General features: G+C 44.1%; 1 protein-coding gene across 10 annotated transcripts in view; it reads left to right on the top strand.

Annotated features, from left to right (window-relative positions):
- Nucleotides 1-23,365, top strand: part of SGMS2 (sphingomyelin synthase 2) — a 221,479-nt gene that overhangs the window by 70,514 nt on the left and 127,600 nt on the right. For 7 of the 10 annotated variants that reach the window (XM_033956432.1, XM_033956405.1, XM_033956422.1 and 4 more), the window contains one exon: nucleotides 20,567-20,658. The exons of the other annotated variants lie outside the window; for them this stretch is intronic. The gene's annotated coding sequence lies outside the window, so the exon portion shown is untranslated. The remainder of the gene's footprint in view (nucleotides 1-20,566; nucleotides 20,659-23,365) is intronic. 10 annotated transcript variants of the gene reach the window in all.

Below are 23,365 nucleotides of genomic sequence, written 5' to 3'. Positions count from 1 at the left end.
TTCCCCTGCTTTATCGCATATGTTACTTTCTTGTTTGTTTTTTTTTATTATGTTCTCATTTATTATTGCAATGCAAATTAGGAAAATAAAGGTAATATTCATGCACAGTTAGTCCACATACTTATTATTGGCAGAATTAAGAAAGGACAGTCCAAATAATAATAATAATAATAATAATAACAACAGCTTATATACCACAATACCGTGAAGTTCTATGCAGTTTACAAAGATTAAGCAAAGGTACAAATTGATTGACTTTAAGAGGGGAGGAAGAAAGAGGGTTAATAGGACAGGAAATCCATTTTTGAGGAGAGAGTGATCAATAGAACAAGTTAATCGCTATAGAGGGGAGAGAAAAGAGAGGATCAGTTGTCTAGATACTTTAGGAACAGGTGTGTTTTCAGACGTTTCCTAAATTCCCCATAAGTAGTGGGCTACACCCAGGTCACAGATTCCTATCCTGTTGTCCCTTTCTCACCTCTGTTCTGATGGGACTGTTCTCAGAGCAGAGTGGAAGCACACACACACACACACACACACACACACACACACCCCACACACACCCCCCCCCCCACACACACACCTCCCCCACACACACCTCCACACACATACACACACACACCTCCACACCCCCACACACCCCCATACACCCCCCCCACACACACACCCCACACACATACACACACACCCCCCACATACACACACACCCACACACATACACCCCCCCCCACACACACACCTCTACACACACCCACCCCCCCCACACACCCACACCCACACACACCCACACCCCCCCACACACACATACACACCCCCACCCCCACCCCACCCCACCGAATCCCTTAACTTCTGAGAAGCCTCCCCCACCTTCCATGGGCAAGCAGAAACAAGAAAGAAATGTTAAGCAATTTCTCTTAGCACTAATTATAAAAGTACAGGGTCCAAGCTCAAAACTGGAGCTGAAATAAACAATAAACAGTGCTGCAGTGTTGTTATAGATTATGGTACACCATGTCCCCAAAACAACTTGGAGCTGAAGTTCACTTCTTACATGTCAAAACAGTTCAAACACGGTTCCAAAAATAAACTGCCAAGAATACCTCAGGTGAGTTGTAGCAGCCGGCGTCCCAGTCGGCTTCCTAGTTCCTCCTGCACTTCACCTCATGCCATTTCTTTCCTCCTTCCTGTTCCACTTGCTGATTGAGTTCACCTGGAACTCTTTTCTGACTCCAGCTGCTCTGAGAAGGCTATACTCCTCTCTCCTTCCAGCGAATGTTGCAAGCATATAGTCTATTCCCCTCCCCCCACTAACCAAGTAGGCTTTGTTAAAAAGTGACATGCAATTTTAGCTGCAAAGGAGTACTGTAAAGCTAAGAATATCAAAGCAATTGTGATCAGTAGACAATGACACAGCCCCCATATACCGGTACTTTCAACTCTTCATCACTCTGTGCCCATAAACTCAAACTCTGTTGCATTAGCTTCATTTTCAATAAAAGACAATCGCTCACTTTTTGTATAAATGGAATTTTGTATTGCTGCGGGATGGGGTGAGGACGGGGACAAACTTTGTCTCCATGTTGTGGGTTCAAGACCAAGCTGCTCCTTATGACCCTGGGCAAGTCACTTAATTCCCCCTTGCCCCAGGTACATTAGATAGATTGTGAGCCCACCAGGACAGACAGGGAAAATGCTTGAATACCTGAATAAATTCATGTAAACTTTTCATAGTATGAAATGCTGCTACTCTTTGGGTTTTGGCCAGGTACTAGTGACCTAGATTGGCCACTGTGAGAACGGGCTACTGGGATTGATGGACCCTGATCCAGTAAGGCTATTCTTATGTTCTAACATCATCTTTTAAGTTGCAGGCTGACATGAGTCTGGGATGTTCTCTATACCCCATATTTTTCATAGTTTTGATGTTTTTATTGCAAAAGATAACACTATATAATAAGAGTAGTTAAATCAGCTTTTCCACATATCTACCACCATAGGACTTTTAGGGACCCCTGAAGAAGACATGTTGTCGAAACGTGGACCGTGTTGAGTCCTACAATACCAGCGAACTAGGCCCTTTAGGTCTTTATGTGGATTATTTTATTTTCATGTGAATTGTTTTATTGTATATTTGGAACTTTGATTCTTTCATTAAAGTCCATCTCAGGATCGTCATCACTCCACAGTGTTTTCCTGGTGTCTCTTGGACTTTCTTCTCTGTGGATTCCCTGGGGTCAATTCTGTTTGATTTGTCTGAAATACAAGAAGCATTTAACAGAGCTATTATGCCACTTTCTATGGAAAGGAGGTATTACAACTTCTCTAATTTTCTTGGAGAAAAGTTGGTCTGGGCAGTCCCTGATAGACCTCTGCAAACAGGTCAAATGTACCATATAAGAGATTGGTGGTGGTGGGAGGGGGGGGGGGGTTGGTGACTGTATATCCCCTTATTATTTGAACATGAACTAGTTAGATATTTTTATTTTTATTTTTTTAGTATTTATATACCACTTATAGACTAAGGGTTCGTTTTACTAAAGTGCGCTAACGTTTTTAGTGTGCGCTGAAGATTAGCACACGCTAACCATGCGCTAAATGAAAAATACTAACGCAAGCTCTATGGAGGTGTTAGCGTTTAGCATGTGCGGTGTTGTAGCGCACGCTAAAACCACTAGCACACCTTAGTAAAAGGAGCCCTAAGTGGTTTACATTCAGGTACTCGAGCATGTTTCCCTATCTGTCCCGGTGGGCTCATACTCTATCTAATGTACCTGGGGCAATGGGCGGATTAAGTGACTTGCCCAGGGTCACAAGGAGCAACGTGGGATTTGAACCCGCAACCTCAGGGTGCTGAGGCTGTAGCTCTAACCCAGGGATCTCAAAGTCCCTCCTTGAGGGCCGCAGTCCAGTCGAGGTTTCAGGATTTCCCCAATGAATATGCACTGAAAGCAGTGCATGCGCATAGATCTCATGCATATTCATTGGGGAAATCCCGAAAACCCAACTGGATTGAGGCCCTCAAGGAGGGACTTTGAGACCCCTGCTCTAACCCCTGCGTCACACTATATAAGCTGTATAGTGCATGCAAACAGTAGTCAGTTACCCCTATAAATGCTGTAAAAAGTCTGGTAATGGCTTTGCAAGAAAAAGGACTTTAAACATAATGTGACGCTGTGGTTACCCCTTTTAGGTAATGCTGATTTCAATGGGGGACTAACAACACACAATTTCTAAGCTGGACATAAAAGGGAGTACAAATTTAAGTGCATAGGAAATCAGTGCTGAGGGTTAGCTCTTACCCTTTACGTAATTGCTAGGTAAATATGGTGTGTCCACAAAAGATTGGTATGGTTACAGACAAGTCTGTCACTATGTAGTAATTTTAGGAGTTACGGGTATTGATGGAAGATTATCTCAAAGGCATGGAGCAGATGTTAGAGCTTCAAACAAATGGTGGATATTAGGTTTTATTTTTATTTATTTATTCAATTTTCTATACCGTTCTCCCAGGAGAGCTCAGGTTTACATTAATTTATTCAGGTACTCAAGCATTTTTCCCTGTCTGTCCTGGTGGGCTCACAATCTGTCTAGTGCAGTGTTTTTCAACCTTTTTACACCCGTGGACCGGCAGAAATAAAAGAATTATTTTATGGACCGGCAAACTACTAGGACTAAAATTTTAAAACCCCATTTCCGCCCCATCTCCGCGAGCTCGGTCACCTCAGTAACTATAGAAAAATAGACAAATATAGTGCAAAATATAGACAGCAGATATAAATTCTCAAAACTGACATGTTTTGATCACTAAATTGAAAATAAAATCATTTTTCCTACCTTTGCTGTCTGCTGATTGATTTCATGAATCTCTGGTTGCGTTTCCTTCTGTCTGTGTATCCTTTCTTTCATTTCTTTCTTTCTGCACTCAAGCCCAAGAATTGTCTCTTTCTATTCCTTCCCTCTTTCCTTCCTTAGTGCCCCCGGTGCCTCATTCCCATGTCCTTAGTGCCCCTTCCTGTCTTTAGTGCCCCCAGTGCCTCCTTCCCATGTCTTTAGTGCCCCCAGTGCCTCCTTCCCAAGTCCTTAGTGTCCCTTCCTAAGTCTTTAGTGTCCCCAGTGCCTCCTTCCTATGTCCCTCTCACTGCTTTCCACACTTTGTCCCACCCCCGAAGCCTGCCTGCCTGCCTGTCTACCTCTCTCCCTCCCTCCCTAGCCAAAGCCAGCCTGCTGCCTCCCTGCCGCTCAAAAAAAAAAAAAAGCTTCCCTCCTTCCTTTCCCCTGCTCTTTCCGCCATGCTGCAGCTGCTAAAACCGACAGGAAGTCTTCTTTCTGACGTCAATTCTGAAGTTGGAGAGGACGTTCTGGGCCAGCCAGGCAGTGATTGGCTGGCCCAGAACGTCCTCTTCGACGTCAGAATTGATGTCGGAAAGAAGACTTCCTGTCGGCTTTTTTTTTTTTTTTTTTTTTTTTTTGCGCCTGTCCCTTAATCTTGCCGGCCCTACGCGGACCGGCAGAAATTTCCTGCGGACCGGTCCGCGGACTGGCGGTTGAATAACAGTGGTCTAGTGTACCTAGGGCAATGGAGAGATTAAGTGACTTGACCAGGGTCACAAGGTGCAGCGTGGGTTTGAACCCACAACCTCAGGGTGCTGAGGCTGTAGTTCTAACCACTACAATAGAAGTTCTTGCTGAGGGCCTATATATCTTCCAGAAGGGAGAAAAAAAAATCAGTATCTCAGCATATGAGAAATGTATTAAGTGTGGAATGGATGAAGCCTCCTTGGGCTATTTATTTTGGAGTTGTTGATTAATTCAGTACTTTTGAGCTCAAGAAATGTGCTTTCTGGAATGAAGACTACAACTTTCCTTATCTAGGCAAGCACAATTTATACTTTTTTTGATGATAACTCTGACGCCATCCATGTGAACAGGACAGAGAATGTTACTTATGAAAGAATCACTGTTACTATATATATTCAGTATGAACATATACAAAGTATCCAAAGCTTATAAGGTATTTTAACGAATCTCAGAACACCATTCCAGGCTCACTATGCTCATAACCTTAAGCTTGAAAAGCTTGTACAACTAATTTAAAGCTAGATAGTGTGCATGATCCCCCAAAGTGCCCTAGCACAGAAAAAAAACCCCAAAAACCAACCAACAACCGTCAGGGGCATAAAAAAAAAAAAAATACCCCATACCTTTTAAAATCCCTCCCGTCTTCACTAGACGGCTCTTGTACTCAGGTTAGGGGCGCGGATATGAGGAGCAAGCATTACGCGTTCCCGCTTGGGCCCGTCTTTGCATTCCGAATGGCTGGCATCGGTTCTCGCGACTCATGCGAGAAATGACGCCACCATTCAGAAAGCAGCGGCAGGCCCAATTGTAACGTTTGCTCCTCACATCCGTGCTCCTGACTTGAGTACAAGAGCCGTCTAGCGAGAAAGGGATACCGCTGGACCACCAGGCTGTTTAGAAAAGGTACCAATGATGATGACGATGGGGGTGGGGATGGTTTGAAAAGGTGCGACGGTGGTGCTAAGAGGCAGAGGGGTGTTTTGAAAAAGTGTGGCAGCAGTGCTGAGAGGCGGAGGGGAGGAGTGTTTTTGAAAAGGTGCGGCAGCAGTGTTGAGAGGCAGATGGGAGGGGTGTTTTGAAAAGGTGCGGTGGTGGGAGGGTGTTTTACAACATTAAGGGGGGTTACAAATTTTGTATCTTTGGTACATAAGGCACACCAATATTTTCACCCACTTTTGGGTGGAAAAAACGTACGTCTTATGGAATGAAAAATACGGTATCTATTTATTCTTATGCAGATTGTATTTTTCTGCTATACTCTGCAAGGGATAGTTCTGAACATGCTTTAAGCTTCCTATAGGAAATAGTTGAAGAACTGAGCCCATGCTCATTTTTTAAATTGAATAAGCTTATATATTGAATATGCTTATGATATGCTGCCAAGAAAAGATATGTTGACTTCTGGGGAACTAAAGCAAATAGGAAATATTATGAAAATACTTGGGATTATTGTTGATTCCAGTTAGAGAGCTGCACGGGAACGGGGATGATGGGAATCCCGCGGGACCCGCGGGGATCCCGCGGGTTCCCCCTTTGGGTCACGGGGATCCCATGGGGACGCCCCCTAGGGTCACGGGGATCCCGTGGGGACGCCCCCTAGGGTCGCGGGGATCCCGTGGGGACGTCTCCGAGGGTCGAGGGGTTCCTGCGGGGTTGGATCGCAGTGCACTCGAGCCGCAAGGGTAGTCTCCTCCTCCTTACCTGCTCTGTCGCAGCACACAGCCGAACGGAAGTCTTCCCGATGTCAGTGCTGACATCAGGAAGACTTCCGGTCGGCTGTGTGCGGCAGGGCAGGTAGGAAGAAGGCAATGGCGTACGAAAGAGGGGAGGGGGAGGTCCGCCCCGGAGAATGTGCACAGCCGGTCAGGTCCCCCGATCGATCGACAACAGGTCCGGCCGACAAATCTCCCTGCCCTGTAGCCGCGAATCTAAATTACCTCTTACAGCAGCTTCACTACTACAGGGAGATTTGTCCGACCGGGCCTGTTCTGTTGTCGGTCGGGTGCGGAAACGCCACAAAGGTAAGGGGCAGGGAGGGAGGAAAGGTGGAGTGGAGAAGAAAAGACGCTTAAGGGGGGAGAAGGCCGCTGAAAGCACTGGGGAAGACAAAGGGGTGGAGAAGGACGCTGAAAGGACATGGGGAAGACAGAGGGGGGTAAAGGACCCTGAAAGCACTGGGGAAGACAAAGGGGTGGAGAATGCCACTGAAAGGACATGGGGAAAACAGGGGTGGAGAAGGCCGCTGAAAGGACATGGGGAAAACAGGGGGGGAGAAGGCCGCTGAAAGGACATGGGGAAGACAGAGGGGGGAGAAGGCCGCTGAAAGGACATGGGGAAGACAGAGGGGGGAGAAGGATGCTGAAAGGACATGGGGAAGGCAGAGGGGGGAAAAGGATGCTGCCTGACAGGACATGGGGAAGATGGTGGGGGAGAAGGACACTGAAAGGAAATGGGGAAGAGGGAATGGGGAGAAGACGCTGGCAGGGGAGAAGACAGAGGTGCCAGACTATGGGGGGAGCGGAGGGAAAAAGATGGGTGCCAGAACAATTTGGGAGGGGGGAGAAAGGGAGAGGCACAGTAACAGAGCAAATGGAAGACACAGAGAGAAGAGAGGCAGTGGATGGAAGGAATTGAATGAGAACATGAAGAAAGCAGAAACCAGGCAACAAAGGTAAGAAAAAAATTCTTTTTTTTTTTTTTTTTGCTTAAGGATAAAGTAGTATATTAGTTGTGTTGATAAAAATTTATAAACATTAGAGGCTCTGGTAGAAACCCGTTTACAAAGTATATATTCTTCCCAATTAATATTTCCAAATTAATAAAGTCTTTTTGCTTATTTTTAAATGGGTTTCTACCAGAGCCTTTAATTCAGTAGCATAATTAAATGAAATAACTATTTCTGTAGTTTATAGGGACGGGCGGGGACGTAGGGGATTCCTCGCGGGGACGTAGGGGATTCCTCACGGGGACGGAGGGGATTCCTCGCGGGGACGGGTGAGGACGGAGGGATTCCTCGCGGGGACGGGTGGGGTTGAGTGGGAGTCCTCACGGGGACGGGTGGGACTTTGGCGGGGACGGGTGAGATTTCTGTCCCCGCGCAACTCTCTAATTCCAGTCTTAGTTTTGAACATCAGATTAATGCTTTGGTTAAAAAAAAAAAAAAAAACACTTTTTTTTGGGGGGGTGGGGGGGAATGAGGTAGTTAAGAGTAATGTGATCTGTTTTAAGTCCTTGTAATTTCAGGAATGTTGCCCAAGCTATTTTGCTTCCCTAGCTGGATTCCTGGAACTCTTTATTGTGGTATAACTGAGAAACTGTATAAAATGCTATGGTTATTGTAAAATACAGTGGCAAAACTGGTTTACGCTTTGAACATTTCAGTCATTTGTTTCTGCTAGAAGTATAAAGCATTTCAAACTAAGCATAAGAATAGTCTTACTGGGGTCAGACCAATGGTCCATCTAGCCCAGTTTTCTGTTTCCAACAGTGGCTAATCCAGGTAATGAGTATCTGGCAAAAACCCAGTTAGTAGCAACAATCCATGCTACCGATTCAGGTCAAGTAGTGGCTTCCCCTATGTCTGTCTCAAAAGTAGACTATGGGCTTTTTTTTTCCTTGAACTTGTCCAAACTTTTTTTTTTTTTTTTTTTTAAACATCTACGTTAACTGCTCTTACCCTATCCTTTGGCAACATTTTCCAGAGCTTAACTATTTTCTGAGTTAAAAAAATATTTCCTCTTATTGGTTTCAAAAGTATTGCCTTGTAACTTCATCGAGGATCCCCCTAGTCTTTTTTATTATTATTAATCATACTTTAAATGAAATAAAGTAAATAAAATGCATTGTGCACATCAATGAGAAGAGACAGCAAAAAATTATTTAACAATTATTAATGACTTAGAAATATGGACCCTGTCTCCTTTTCACACCAGAACTTCCTTTTATATTTAACACATCCCCTAAATCCCCTACCCCACTGCAGAAACTTCTTTTTCAATCATTAGTCTCTCAAGCTGAGAAGAGTCAAAGTAAGTATATCTACATATTGTAAAGTTATTACACATTTGCAGGGAAATTGAAGAAAAAAAATTGCCTCCGAAGGACATAACTCTATCCTTCAATTTCAAAAATTCATGGTTATGTAGTTGTGTGGACCTAGCCACATCTGGAAAAATCCTGGATGGACTGACCACAAAACTGATCATTTTTATTCTGTAAATATATATTTTAAAACATTTATTTTCTCCTGTTCTGTTGAAATGGTTGCAAGGAGGGTTGCTCTAGTGCAGAGGTCTCAAAGTCCCTCCTTGAGGGCCGCAATCCAGTCAGGTTTTCAGTATTTCCCCAATGAATATGCATGAGATCTATGTGCATGTTCTGCTTTCAGTGCATATTCATTGAGGAAATCCCGAAAACCCGACTGGATTGCGGCCCTCAAGGAGGGACTTTGAGATCCTTGCTCTAGTAGTAAGTTCCTTCTGAGAGGATTCAAGGAAATCTGTTAAATTGATTCTTTGGCACCCTCCTTTGCATTGCCTTCATCGGTCTCAGCTTTTGGCACAGAAACATACGTAAAATCGGAAATACTTAATTCTTCAACTTTATCCCAAAGCAATACCTCATTCAAATATCTGCGTAACAAAATCTCAGGTGACAGTAGATAACAAATAAGAAAATTCAATAAGCATAATGTTTTATCTCTCATTCGATTTTCTTTAAATTCTAATTGCCTATGTATAATCAGACTGTCTTCAACAAAAGTTGAGGAAACTGAGTGATAGGCAAATTTGAAGAAATCTGAGTCAGTCAGGTATCCAACTTTACTGTTTTAGTATCAATTTCATGAAATTTCTCTACTGTTTGTTGAGAAAAGGTATACAACTTCGGTATATTAGACTTTATGCATTCTTCAGTTCTAACAACTACTTGCCAAATATCTTTCAAAGTAATTTCTTGAGGTTGGTCCAACGTTTTAGACAAGTTAGGAGAAATTACGGCTACTGGAAAATTGTCATTAGCGCTAGGTTGTACCTGAGGAGATGCATCCAAACCAGTAGATACTTTGTTTCAAGTTTATTAGGATTTTAAATACCACCTATCAAAGTTATCTAAGCGGTTTTTACAATCAGGTACTCAAGCATTTTCCCTCTCTGTCCCGGTGGGCTCACAATCTATCTAACGTACCTGGAGCTATGGAGGATTAAGTGACTTGCCCAGGGTCACAAGGAGCAGCGCGGGGTTTGAACCCACAACCCCAGGGTGCTGAGGCTGTAGATCCAACCACTGCACCACACACTCCACCTTAAGAGATCACAGACTCCAGAGGTGACCCTTAAGGGGAAGAATGCTGGCTTAGGGCCTAACCCTTAGTAAGCCTGGTTCTAAGAGAGAGGTTGTAAAGGCTGAACATTAAACCTGTGAACTACTGTCTGCCTCTGCCCACCTACCCCTAGGCTCAAATTACTCTTACACTAACTACTCTTAAATAACTCTTTTTCATTTCTCCAGCTGATCTTAACAAGGATAATCTGCACAAACCTGAAACACCTAACCCCCAAACCTCTTACCAGGTCTGGAAACTCACCCTTTTCCCCACACCTTACAAGGTACTGATGGAGGATCTGCTCTGCTAAGAAGAAAAATGAATCCATTGTTATATCTTGCCTGCTGACATTCAAACTTGGGAAAAGTAAACTTGGATTTCAGTAGGTTATATCATTTTTGTAGCTCAGCAAAATCAGTTATGCAATAGTGTAGCCTTTAGAGTCTTTGTTAGGGTTTAATACAAAACAGTGTTTTAGCCTAGATTAGGGTTTTAGGTTGTATTTCAGGGCATAATATCAGATTAGGGCACAAATAGCTGTTGAGGAAAGGCTCTGGTATTAATTTAATTCCCTCTCGCCCACCCCAATGCAGAGCTTTTTGATTGATAGGCTCTTCAGCCAACCAGGAACAGGGCATTACGTTGGTAGGATTTTTCTGCCCTTTATTCTTCCACTTGTAAGTACTTCACCACAGTATGGCTGGGAAACATCATATCACCAAAGCTGCTGCTCAGGTTACAACTTCTGTCTCTGTGCAGACAGAAAATGTTACCCAGGCAGAGAGAGTAGTTCCATGTGCAAGCTGTCTTCAGCTTGAATCTCTTATGAAGGAAGTAAAGAAACAGAGAGAAGGAGGCAAGACTGAGAAGCATCTGTGAGAATGAGAGGTACATTGATGAAATGGTTCATGAGGCGTCAAAGATTTTCATCAGTGGGGAAGAAGAGGCTATGTTGAGGGAAGACAGCTGGACTCAGATTATGAAACACTGCAAGATTGGTACTGTGACTCCCCTCACCCCTGAACTGAAGAACTGGTATGCTGCCCTGGAAGTGGAGAAGATGAGAGCATCCCAAGGAGAGGAAGGACTCAAACTTCAAATCCCCCAAAATTACTGGATCCATAACCACTAGAAGGTGTAAGGTAGAGGTAGTTAGCGATTCCCTTCTGAGAGGTACAGATCATCCATCTGCAGACCGGACATGATGTCACAAGAAGCATGCTGTTTGCCTGGTGCCAAAATCCAAGATATTACGGAGAGCTTGCTGAGACTCATCAAGCCTTTTATCCGATGCTGCTCATCCACGTTGGCACTAACAATACTGCCAGGTACCCTTGCGAACATATGAAAAGTAACTTTGTGGCTCTGGGAGAGAAGGTGAAGCAGTCAGGTGCGCAGGTGGTATTCTCATCCATTCTCCCTGTCAAGGGTAAAGTCCAGGGCATAGAAGTTTGTATCCTAGATGAATACATGGTTACGTGGATGGTGTTATCAAGAGCGTTTTGGCTATCAAGAGCGTTTTGGGATGATTTTCCAAGGGCTGCTGAGCAGGAATGGTGTGCATCCATCAAAGAGGGGAAGAAGTGTCTTCGGCTAATCTATTGAAGAGGGCTGTTGGGGCAGGGTGATCAAAGCCCCTGGGTGAGTTTAAGGCCTGCGGTAATTAAATCACTGACTACCTCTACACGGATGGGACAAGGAAGCAGTACAGCATATACTAATTCTTGAAGTATGGGAAACAAGATTCTGGATCTAAAAGCTATGATGGTAGAAGATGAATTAGATATAGTGGCGATCACGGAGAACCATGACTGGGATGTAGTTATACCGGGCTATAATCTGTTCAGGAAGGACAGGATAGGAAGAAAAGATCATATTAAAGCCACACAATTGCAGGATCTGCAGCGCAAGGAAGAGGCATTGTGGATTAGTTTGGAACGAGGGAATGATGAATATATTTACATTGGTGTGATATACAGGCCTCCTTCACAGATGAAAGAAGTGACAGAGACACTGTGGGAGTTTATGGTGCAGGGGTTAGAGCTATAGCCTCAGCACCCTGAGGCTGTGGGTTCAAATCCTTCACTGCTCCTTGTGACCCTGAGCAAGTCATTTAATCCCCTCATTGCCCCAGGTACACTAGAAAGAGTTTGAGCCTACCAGGACAGATAGAGAAATATGATAAAAGTACCTGAATGTAAACCACTTAGGATATAAGTGGTATATAAATAATAATTAAATAGACATTCAGAATATATCTTAAAAAAGGGGATGTTTTACTACCCTGTTTCTACAAAAATAAGACCTATACCAAAAATAAGCCCTAGCATGATTTGTAAAGATGCTCCTAATATAAGCCCTACTCCAAAAATAAACCCTAGTTAAGATCGACCCCCGAAGCCCCCACCAAATGTTCCCGACACTCCCCAACTTCATCCGTAACACTAGTGCTGCCCAATTTGCCAAAAAAAATTGGACTCAGCAATTTAGTGACCTCTACCCCGGTGAAACCTGACATACCTCCGCTCTGAGGCCTCCTAAAGTAGCAGGAGCGGTGGCAGCATTCTGAATGGGCTGTTTTGCGGCCTTCCTAACCAGGGCCTTCCTTCTGTCATGTCATCAGGGATGCGACAGAGGGAAAGCCCCGGGGGGGGGGGGGGAAGGCTACGAAGCAGCTCGTTCAGAGCGCTGCTGTTTTTAGAGGTCTCGGAGCGGAGGTAATGTCAATCTTTTGGTGGAAGAGTCAGTTCAGTTCTGTTGTACAAGTGGATGGGAGGGATAGAAAGATGCTGCACAAGGGGATGGGTGAAAGGGGAGTAAAGAATCTACACAAGGGGGAAGGAAAGAAGAATTGGGGTAGAGGAGAGGAAGGGAGAGATGATTGTTGCACATGAAAAAAAATAAGACTCCCCATCCCCCCCAATAAGCCCTAATATGTTTCTTGGACCCAAAATGAATATAAGACCCTGTCTTATTTTCGGGGACACACGGTAATAGGTGATTTTAACATGCCGGATATTGATTGGGGTGTCCCTATTACTGGATCTTCTAGAAATAGGGAGATCCTGGATTCTCAATAAGGAGAACTGTTCCAGCAGTTAGTAATGGAACCCATGCGATATGGGGTCATACTGAAAGTGCTTACAAATGGAGAAAATGTTTCTGATGTTACAGTGGGTGATCATGGTATGTTTTAATATTAAGATGGGTATAGAGAGGGCTCATTCAAAAATAAAGATTCTAGACTTTTAAAAAACTAATTTTGTTCGAATGGGGGATTACGTCAAGGAATTGTTGTCTGGATGGGAACGTCTGGAAGGAATGAAAATGCAGTGGGCAAAACTGAAAGGAGTAATTGTAAGAGCGACAAACCTTTTTGTAAGGCAAGTAAATAAAAGTAAAAGGAAATGAAGGCTGCTCTAGTTCTCAAAAGTAGAAGCTGAGAAGGTAAGGAATAAGAAGTTAGCTTTCATAAACTACAAAAGATCCCAGAAAAAAGAAGACAGGCAAAAATATCTGGAAAATTTAAGAGAGGCTGGTTGTGTAGTCAGGAAAGCAAAGATGTACCGTATTTTTTTGGACCATAAGATGCACCCACCTGTAGAGGAGGAAAACCCAAGAAAAAAAAATTTTGGTTCAGAATTTTTTTTCCTGGTTTTTCCTCTTCCACAAGTAGGTGCATCTGGTGGTAGGCAGCTCTATGTCCTGCCCTCAAAGTTGATGCCTTAGTAGGAAGCAACAACTTCCTTTGAGGACAGGTTGCTACAGAACCATCAACACGCTGCAGCTGGGAGGTCCCATGCTGCCTTAGGGAGACCAGATTCATGCTGCAGTAGCAGCACAAGATGGACAGGTATTTACTTTGGGAGGGAGCAAGATGAGATTAAATTTTTTAGACTCACTCAGTTTGTACTTGTGCCAGCACTAGATCAACTGTCTGGCTACACCCCTGTCTTCTGGCCAGAGACTTTTCACACTGCACAGATGTTGAGGTGTGCAGATGTTGTGATGATGAGGTGCGCAGATGTGATGTTGCGCAGATGTGCTGTGCGTAGATGTGATGTTGCACAGATGTTGTGATGATGAGGTGTGCAGATGTTGAGGTTTGCGCTAAACATGTCCATAAAAAGTTTGGGTGGCTTTTTTTTTTTTTTTTTTTTTTACATTATGATCTTCTGGTCCTGGCTTTTTAAGCATCGGCCTCTTAGGTTCACTGAATTCTACAGGCTCGCACGTGACCTGTCCCATCCCTCTAAGTCAGCAATCTCAAATATGCGGCCCACGGGCCGCATGTGGCTCTCCAGGTTTTATTTGCGGCCCGCAGTCTGGACTGGATCATTCTCTTCCTTTTGGAGCAGCAGTGTGTCTGGCCGGCTCGTTCTGTTCAAAGCTGCGGGTTGGCGGCTCCTTGCGCTTTCCACTCCTGCATCAGAAGCCTCTCTGACATCACAACATCAGAGAGGCTTCAGACGCAGGCGCGGATCTCGCAAGGAGCCACCACCCGCAGCTTTGAACGGAACAAGCCGGCCAGACACGCTGCTGCTCCAGTGGCATACCAAGGGGGGGGGGGGGCGGTCCGCCCCGGGTGCACGCCCCAAGGGGGTGCACAGCTGGCCACCCTCCACTGTTCTCCCTAGAGTGCGGCTCGTGGCTCATCTAGAGAAGTGGTGCCCAACCTGCTTCCCTTCCCTTCTCACCGCTGCCATCGGGGAACAGGCTGGCACCGTGTTCTTTGATCTCCCTGCTTCTCTTCCCTGCGGGGCCGACCAACTCTCGCCGCCCGACGTCAATTCTGACGTCGAGAGGACTTTCTGGCTAGCCAATCACTGCCTGGCTGCCCGGAACATCCTTTCCGACGTTAGAATTGACGTTGGGTGGCGATAGTTGGTCGGCCCCATGGAGAAGAGAAGCAGGGAGATCTCAGCCTGTTTCCAATGGCAGCAGCGACAGCAGCCTATTCCCCGGTGGCGGTGGCATGGGGGAGAGCAGGACGGAAGAAAGAAAGAAGGGGGAGGGACAGGGAGCCAGAAACAGCAAAAAATGGGACACGGAATCAGAGAAAGACAGACATAGAGAAAGAAAGAAAAAGTTGGGGGAGGGAATGAGGTCTGGAGGAAAGGAAGCAAACAGGAGGCTGAAAGAAGAGAAGAAATATTGGATGCACAGTCAGAAGAATAAAGTGCAACCAGAGACTGATGAAATTACCAAACAAAGGTAGGAAAATGATTTTATTTTCAATTTAGTGATTGAAATGTGCCAGTTTTGAGAAAGAAAAGATATTAAACTTTAAATGTGAGTGCTTTGGGAGTACTTAGAGGGCCGCAGAAAAAATAGTTAATGTCTTATTAAAGAAATGACAATTTTGCATGAGGTAAAACTCTTTATAGTTTATATATCTTTCCTTTTAACTGTTAAAGGAAAGTTTTATAAACTATAAAGAGTTTAACCTCATGCAAAATTGTCATTTCTTTAATAAGACATAACTATTTTTTTATGCGTCCCTCCAAGTACCTACAAATCCAAAATGTAGCCCCGCAAAGGGTTTGAGTTTGATGCCACTGCTCTAAGTCAACAAGGTTACTGGGCAGGCCTAAGGGGAGAAAAAATGCAGTGTGTGCTGCCAGCCAATGAACACAGGATGGCTGGGTGTTTTTTCCTTGCTTTCGAACCAATGAGTGATGAGTGGGCGAGACGAAAGAATCTGTGCATGCGGCACTGTGGCACGTTGGTCGGCTTTGTAGAAGTGAGGACTCGGTTAGGTGCGGAGAACTGGATAACAGAGCAGAGGGAGGCACAAGGTGAGCACACAATTATGGAGGGTGATGGGTAGGAATGAGGTAAATAGATCAGGGTGAGCGAGACTGCGCTGGACCACTGGCAAAAAAACGTTACCGGGGTGGGGTGTTAAAAAAAAAAAAAAAATTGTATTTGCTCCATAAGATGCACCCACTTTTTTTGGAGAAAAAAGTACATCTTATGGAGCGAAAAATAAGGTAAATGGAAAAAAAAAAAATAGCTGACACGGTAAAACAGGGAGACAAGACATTCTTTAGATATATTGGTGATAGAAAGAAGTGCAAAAGTGGCATTGTGAGACTCAAAGGTGAAAGGGAAGAAATATGTAGAAACTTTCCCTGGGAAACCAATTATAAACTCTACTCATTGTGCAGGGATACTTTCTGAGACTTTAAAATTGCAAAAGAAAAGTGGGAAAATTGGAGGAAAAATCATTAGAACATGAAAGAAAATTCACTACTACCTCTCACCCAGAAGAAGGAGAACACAGAACCTTTTCACCTACCCACCTCTCAACGGTACTCGTTGTAAGAAACTTTACGACAACCTTCTGGGGACACAGGCAGCTAAAACTGACGCTGACATCTCAAAACTACTGACCAAAACAACAGACATAAAAGAGTTCCGTAAAGAAATAAAAACACTACTGTTCAAAAAATATCTCCCATCACTCTAACCACCATCCAATGAGTTCCCAATCAACGCCTTTGGAAACACCCACCTATAGTATCTCTTTGTCTGTGATCTAGAATTACTGTAACTCTTTTACACCCCACCTGACTTAACTTGTTTCAGTTGATATGTATTATCTTCTGTGATATGTATTATCTACGGTGATATGTATTATCTACGGTGATATAAATTATCTTCTGTGATATGTATTATCTTCTGTGACATGTATTATCTCTGTGATATGTATTATCTTCCGTGAAATTGAAGTATCATAATTCTTTACGGTTCCTGTAACTTACTCTTATCCTGTAATGTAATTCTACTGGAAATGCCCAGATATCTTCTATATTGTAATCCGCCTAGAACCGCAAGGCACAGGCGGAATAGAAATCCCTAATGTAATGTAATGTAATGTAATGGAAGTTATGGTGAATATTGAGAAAAAATCACTTGAGCAGGAAAAAAAATTTTAAATATTGGGAGCACAAAATCAGCTCCTTATGAGGGATAACGATAATATCAATTTCAAGCTGGGGGTTCTTGAAAACGTAGTACGGAGACAAAATTTGAGATTGATTAATTTTCCTAAGTTAATATCCACTACAGCTCTTGATATGTTTAAACGGTATCTTTCGGAGATTCTAAAAGTCCCACAGAGTTCTTTTCCACCAATTTCAAAATTTTACTATATTTCCTTGGGAAAGAAGAAGACCCCGGAGGACAAGCAAGAACCAGTAATAGATGAGTTGGACTTAACAAACCTATTAGAGAAGTCAGAATCAGAGGAATTAACGGTTGCCACACTTTTTGTTCAACTAGCATTAGATTCAGATAGAGAATGACTTCTGAAGTTGTTTTTTAAATATAAAGGTGCTTTGTTTTTGAATCAAAAAATAAGAATGTATCCAGATGTTTCTAGGATAACAAAAAAAAGGAAACAGTTTTTGCTCTTGAGACCACAGGTGTTAAAAATTGGAGCTACGTTTATGCTGAGATACCCCTGTAAATGTTTAGTTAATTTTAGGGGAGCTAAATATACATTTTTTGAATCTGCACAGTTATCGAGGTTTATATTAGATAAGGAGGTGATGTTTGCAAGTACCCCTATTTGTAACCAAGAAAATGTTCCTAGTTAGTTAATTGGGTCCACTTCAGTCAGCCTAAATTTCTTATAAACGGTTGGATTAATTACTCTTCGATTTATGATACTTCTCCCTCAATATTTGTGGACTAAAATAACAGTAGAAAGAATGTTTATTTTTCTTATATTGTTTTATGGTATGTATTGTAAGGTGGATACTGTTTTATTTCATTATGATTGCGTTATCATATAATTTAAACTCAATAAAGATAAAGTAAAAAAAAAGAGATAAGTAGAAACTGATAAAAAAAAAGGCTGAATTGCTTAACAAATATTTATGTTCTGTGTTCACGACTGAAGCGCTGGGAGCAGGACTGCAGAAGACAAACATGAATAGGGATGGAGGACTGGTAGATCTTTATTGATTTTCAGAGGATTGTGTTCATGAGGAGTTAACTAAAATAAAGGTAGTCAAAGTGATAGGGCCGGATAGTGTACATCTGAGAATGCTGAAGGAACTTAGGGAAGTTCTGGTAGCTCACTGATTGGCCTTTTTAATGAGTCTCTAGAGTTGGGAGTGATACTGGAGGACTGGAGAAGGGCAGATGTGGTCCCTCTCTACAAAAGTGGAAGTAAGGAAGAAGTAGGGAATTACAGGCGAGTAAGTCTGACTTCTTTGGTAAGCAAATTAATGGAAACACTTTTTTAAAACAGAGAATGGTGAAGTTTTTGGAATCCTGTGGATTACAGGACCGGAGGCAACGTGGATTCACTAGAGGTAAGTCTTGTCAGACAAATCTGATCAATTTCTTTGACTGGGTGACCAGAGAATTTGATAGAGGAAATGCACTAGATGTGGTGTATTTAGATTTTAGCAAAGCTTTTGACAGTGTTCCACACAAATGTTTAATAAATAAACTGAGTGCCCTTGGGATGGGTCCCAAAGTGACGAGCTGGGTCAAGATCTTGGAAAAGAGATATTCTTGAATTCTATAAAATCCTGAATGGTTTAGAATGGTTACTAGTGGATCAACTTTTTACTCCATCAAAATTACAAAGACTAGGAGGGAAGAGACAGTATACCGGAGGATCCTGGGTAGCACCAGATTGAAGCAGAGGGCTGCGGCGGCTGACGTCACATGCTGCCACAGGGACCAACAGCTCAAGAGAGCACTGCGCCAGTATCCCGGCGGAGGAGACATCATACCAGAGGATCCTGGGCGGCACCAGATTGAAGTAGAGGGCAGTGGCATCTGACGTCACGCCGCTGCCGGGACCAACAGCTCAAGAGAACACCATGCCAGTGGTATGCGGCCATTGGGTGCAAGGCCAGTGGCATGCCACAAGGGGCGTAACATTTTAACTGTTCAAAGTTGTTAAAATTCATGCGGATTGTGAAAAATTTCAAGTAGACCTTTGGAAATTGGAAGTCTGGGCGTCCAAATGGCAGATGAAATTTAATGTTGACAAATGCAAAGTGATGCACATTGAGAAGAATAGCCCAAATCACAAGTTACCGGATGCTAGGATCCACCTTGGGGGTTAGCGCCCAAGAGAAGAATCTGGGAGTTGTCGTAGACAATATGATGAAACCTTCTGCCCAATCTGTGATGGCAGCCAATAAAGCAAACAGGATGCTAGGAATTATTAAAAAAGGGATGGTTAACAAGACTAAGAATGTTCTAATGTCCCTGTATCGTTCCATGGTGCGACCTCATCTGGAGAATTGCGTTCAATTCTGGTCTCCTTATCTCAAGAAAGATATAGTGGCACTAGAAAAGGTTCAAAGAAGAGCAACCAAGATGATAAAGGGGATGGAACTCCTCTCATATGAGGAAAGACTAAAATGATTAGGGTTCTTCAGCTTGGAAAAGAGACGGCTGAGGGGAGATTTGATTGAAGTCTACAAAACCCTGAGTGGAGTAGAACAGGTACAAGTGGATCAATTTTTTACTCCGTCAAAAATTACAAAGACTAGGGGACACTCAATGAAGTTACAGGGAACTACTTTTAAAACCAATAGGAGGAAATTTTTTTTCACTCCAAGAATAGTTAAGCTCTGGAAAGCATTGCCAGAGGTTGTGGTAAGAGCGGATAGTGTAGCTAGTTTTAAGAAAGGTTTGGACAATTTCCTGGAGGAAAAGTCCATAGTCTGTTATTGAGAAAGACATGGGGGAAGCCACTGCTTGCCCTGGATCGGTAGCATGAAATATTGCTGCTCTTTGGGTTTTTGCTAGGTACTAGTGTCCTGGATTGGCCACCGTGAGAACAGGCTCCTAGGCTGATGGACCATTGGTCTGACCCAGTAAGGCTATTCTTATGTTCCGAGCTTATCACCTCCTTAACTTCAACCTATGCCCTCTCATTCAAGAGCTTCCTTTCAAATGAAAGAGACTCGACTCGTGCATATTTACATCACATAGATATTTAAACGTCTTTATCATATCTCCCCTCTCCCGCCTTTCCTCCAAAGTATACAGATTGAGATCTTTGAGTCTGTCCCCATATGCCTTAATACAAAGACCACACACCATTTTAGTAGCCTTTTTCTGGACCAATTCCATCTTTTTTTATATCTTTTTGAAGGTGGTTTACATGAATTTATTCAGGTACTCAAGCATTTTTCCCTGTCTTTCCCAGCGGGCTCACAATTTATCTAATGTACCAGGGGCAATGGGTGGGATTAAGTGACTTTCCCTGGGTCACAAGGAGCAGTGTGGGTTTGAACCCACAACCTCAGAATATGTCCTGGTTTTCCTGGACCTCTAATAATCCTAAATAAGTCTATAATCCGTCTTCTCTTAAAATGCATAGTGGCAGAACAAGATTGGCAGAATTTGGCAATGAAGGGAATCAGCAGCAATAATTATAATATTCCCCCAGCACTGCCTCCTGCATTCTGCAGATTAGCTACTTAATTGTGTCACTTTGCAAATGCTCCCTGTGCTTTCAGACCCAGCAGTGTCAAGAGGAGACTTGTCAGGCTTCAATTGTGCTTAAAGAGGAAGAACGTACAAACGGATATACCGTGTCCATGCTCCATTATTGGGATGGGAAAGTAGGAGCACAAGGAACTTATTGAACTATATTTTATTTTCGTTGTCTCTTTTATGCAGCTTGTCGGAGTTACCCTATGATCTCGTACTGTGGTAGTCTTGCTACTGATGTGACTCACTTTGACTGAACTTTTTATCTACATGACACACAGGTATTTACCATCTTCCCCTCACCCCCATTGAATATCTTGTTTCCTTCTAAATATCTGTATGCAAGTTGTATGCTGGGAAGGAGACTCATCTGAGCTTTAAATCTTTTCATCTGAACTGAGGACAGGATGCACAAAGCTCTGACACTATGGTAAAAAAATTCTGTGGCAGGAGCATTTTTTTTTTTTTTATTGGCGATGCTCAGCACAATAGCATGTAGATTCTGTGTATGCTATTTATGCAGAGCATCAGTCAGTCAGTAAAAGGGGGAAGAAATGTTTCTAGCATTTGCTCAGAAGAGCAATCACTAGCACAGCTCCTCCTTCTGCCTGCCCAAACTGCCCAAAAATAAAAAAGTCCCTACTCTCCCTGCTTGCTGGTTCATCTGATTTAGGCGGGGGAATCCCTGATCAGTTGAGCCGGCAAGACTCCCCGAAACCATGGCGGCTTCAGGGAGTCCTGCTGGCTCAGCTGCTCAGGGATTCTCCTGCCCCGATCAGCTCAACTGGCAGGCAGGGAGAGAAGGGGCTGCTTTTTATTTTTAATGGACGCAGCTGTTGTGCGTGTGTTGTGTGAACAGAACAGTTGCAACCACCCCACTGTTCCCCCCCCCTCCCCCGGTACATTTATTTTTTTTATTGGCAGGAGGGATGCCTACTCCCTCCTGCCACAGGGTCAAGCCCCCCCCCCCTCCCATGCTGGAACCCCTACAACAATCCCTCAACCCCACCTGACAAGTCTCTGACCCACCCTCTCTGTACCTTAAAATTGAAGATAAGCAGGAGGAATGTGCACTCCCTCCTGCCAGCAAGTATGCCTCTTCAAAATGGCATGCCTTCTCCTTCCCGGTGCATCCTGGGATGCACTGGGAGCACAGTCTAAGGCCCTGATTGGCTCGGGTGCCTAAGGCCCCTCACCTGAATATACCGGGAAGGGGAAAACCCACCATTTTGAAGAGGTTGGCCTTTCTACAGGAGGGAGTGGGCATCCCTCCTGCCTATCTTCAATTTTAAGGTATGGGGTATGAGAGGTATGAGAGGTTATTGGGGGCAGGCCCTGGCGACAGGAGGGAGTGGACATTCTTCCTGCCTATGTTCAATTCAAAGGTAAGGGGGTTGTCATGGATGTCTGGGGTGATGGTATCCTGGCTTGCTGGGGAGCCAGCCAAGCCTTCTAGACCAGCAGGGAGTGGGAGAGGGGAATGAGGGGGGTTATCTGTGGACTTCTTTTGTTGTAATGGGTGGGGGGGCTCAACGGGAGGGTGAAACCTTTACCGTGGGGTCTGCTCTAGCCTTATTTTCCTGTCCGTGTTTAAGCCAATCAGTGTTCAGGCACTGATAAGAAGGTAAGGCAATGACAGCTCAGACCCTGCCATAAAAGTTTGCACGGTAAACTGAGCATTCCTTGCTGTGCATTACACAGAGAGCTCCTTGTAATTCATTAGCATAAGATTCTCGGTGGCTGCTTTCTGTGCCACTAAGAGTGCTTTAACGACTCTTACTGCCACAGAAAGCTTTTGAGCATTATGGCCTGAGCTCTTTAGGTTTCCTTTAAAAAGAGAACAGACATCTTCCTTATCTGCGGCCTCGGAGAAAAAAAATGGATTACTGATTATTTCATTGATTATTTTGGACTCTTGTAAATGTTTGCTATCTTTTGAAGAGTATGAACCTCAAAGAGAGAAATTATTATTTTTTTTGTGTGTGGAATTCAGGCCACTGTCTTACAAATTGCTATGTACTAAGTATTTTTCCATGGATACAGGAGATAAATACTTTCAGTGTATCAGGCCTATTGTGAGTTAAAAATACTTTTGTGCAGAATAATGCCCCACATCAGAAATGTAAGTCAGAAAGTCTCCCAAAGCTTCAGGCACCATCTTCAGATGCCCCAAGTATACAAATCAAGCTGGAAACAGAACATGTATTGAGAATGCAAAGTGGTTGGCTTAGGCGTAATGTCACAAAGTTCTTTTTCATGGAGATAGTGGCATAGTAAGGGAGGGGAGAGGGGGGTGATCTGCCCCAGGCGCCATCTTGCTCGCGATGCCATCACCCTTCTTCTCTGCCTCCCTCTGCCCCCCACCCCCCGGGATGGCATTCCAAGTATCTACCACCCTCTCCATGCAGTGGTGTAGCAAGGATGAGTGGCGGCTGGGGCGGGGGTGACCCTCCCCCCGACATGAGTGCACCCCTTCCCTTCTCCTGTACCTTTTTAACTGTGGCGCAAGCAGCCACCAACTTGCTTCCTGCGTTGGCTTCGGCGCTCGCTCTGACGTCGCTTCTGGGACCCGCATCCAGAAAGTGACATCAGAGAGGGCGCCGAAGCTGACGCGGGCAGTAATATGGTGGCTGCGTGCGCCAATGTTTAAAAGGTACAGGGAAAGGGCGCACGTGCATAGCAGGGGGGGCTGGGAGGGGACGCCACTGCCCCTGGTGCCGCTCACCCTTGCTCTGCCACTGCACGGAGAGGGAGGTAGCAACTGGAATGCCGTCCCCAGGGAGGTGAGGGTGGTGTTGGGGAGAGTCGGAAATGGTGACGGAATTCAAAAATGTATGGGATAAGCACAAAGAGAATGGAATCAAAACAAACGTAGTGGTGCATAGGCAACTCCAGCAACTAGGAAATAAGGTCAGAGCTAGGCAGATTTCTATGGTCTGTGTCCCGAATATGGCTAGACAGATCTCGATGGGCTGGAGTGGGGCTTTG

The sequence above is a fragment of the Geotrypetes seraphini genome, chromosome 1, assembly GCF_902459505.1.
Source record: "Geotrypetes seraphini chromosome 1, aGeoSer1.1, whole genome shotgun sequence".
NCBI lineage: Eukaryota > Metazoa > Chordata > Amphibia > Gymnophiona > Dermophiidae > Geotrypetes > Geotrypetes seraphini.
The sequence above is the reverse complement of the archived record's forward strand: the minus strand, read 5'-3'. Positions and strand labels throughout refer to the sequence as shown.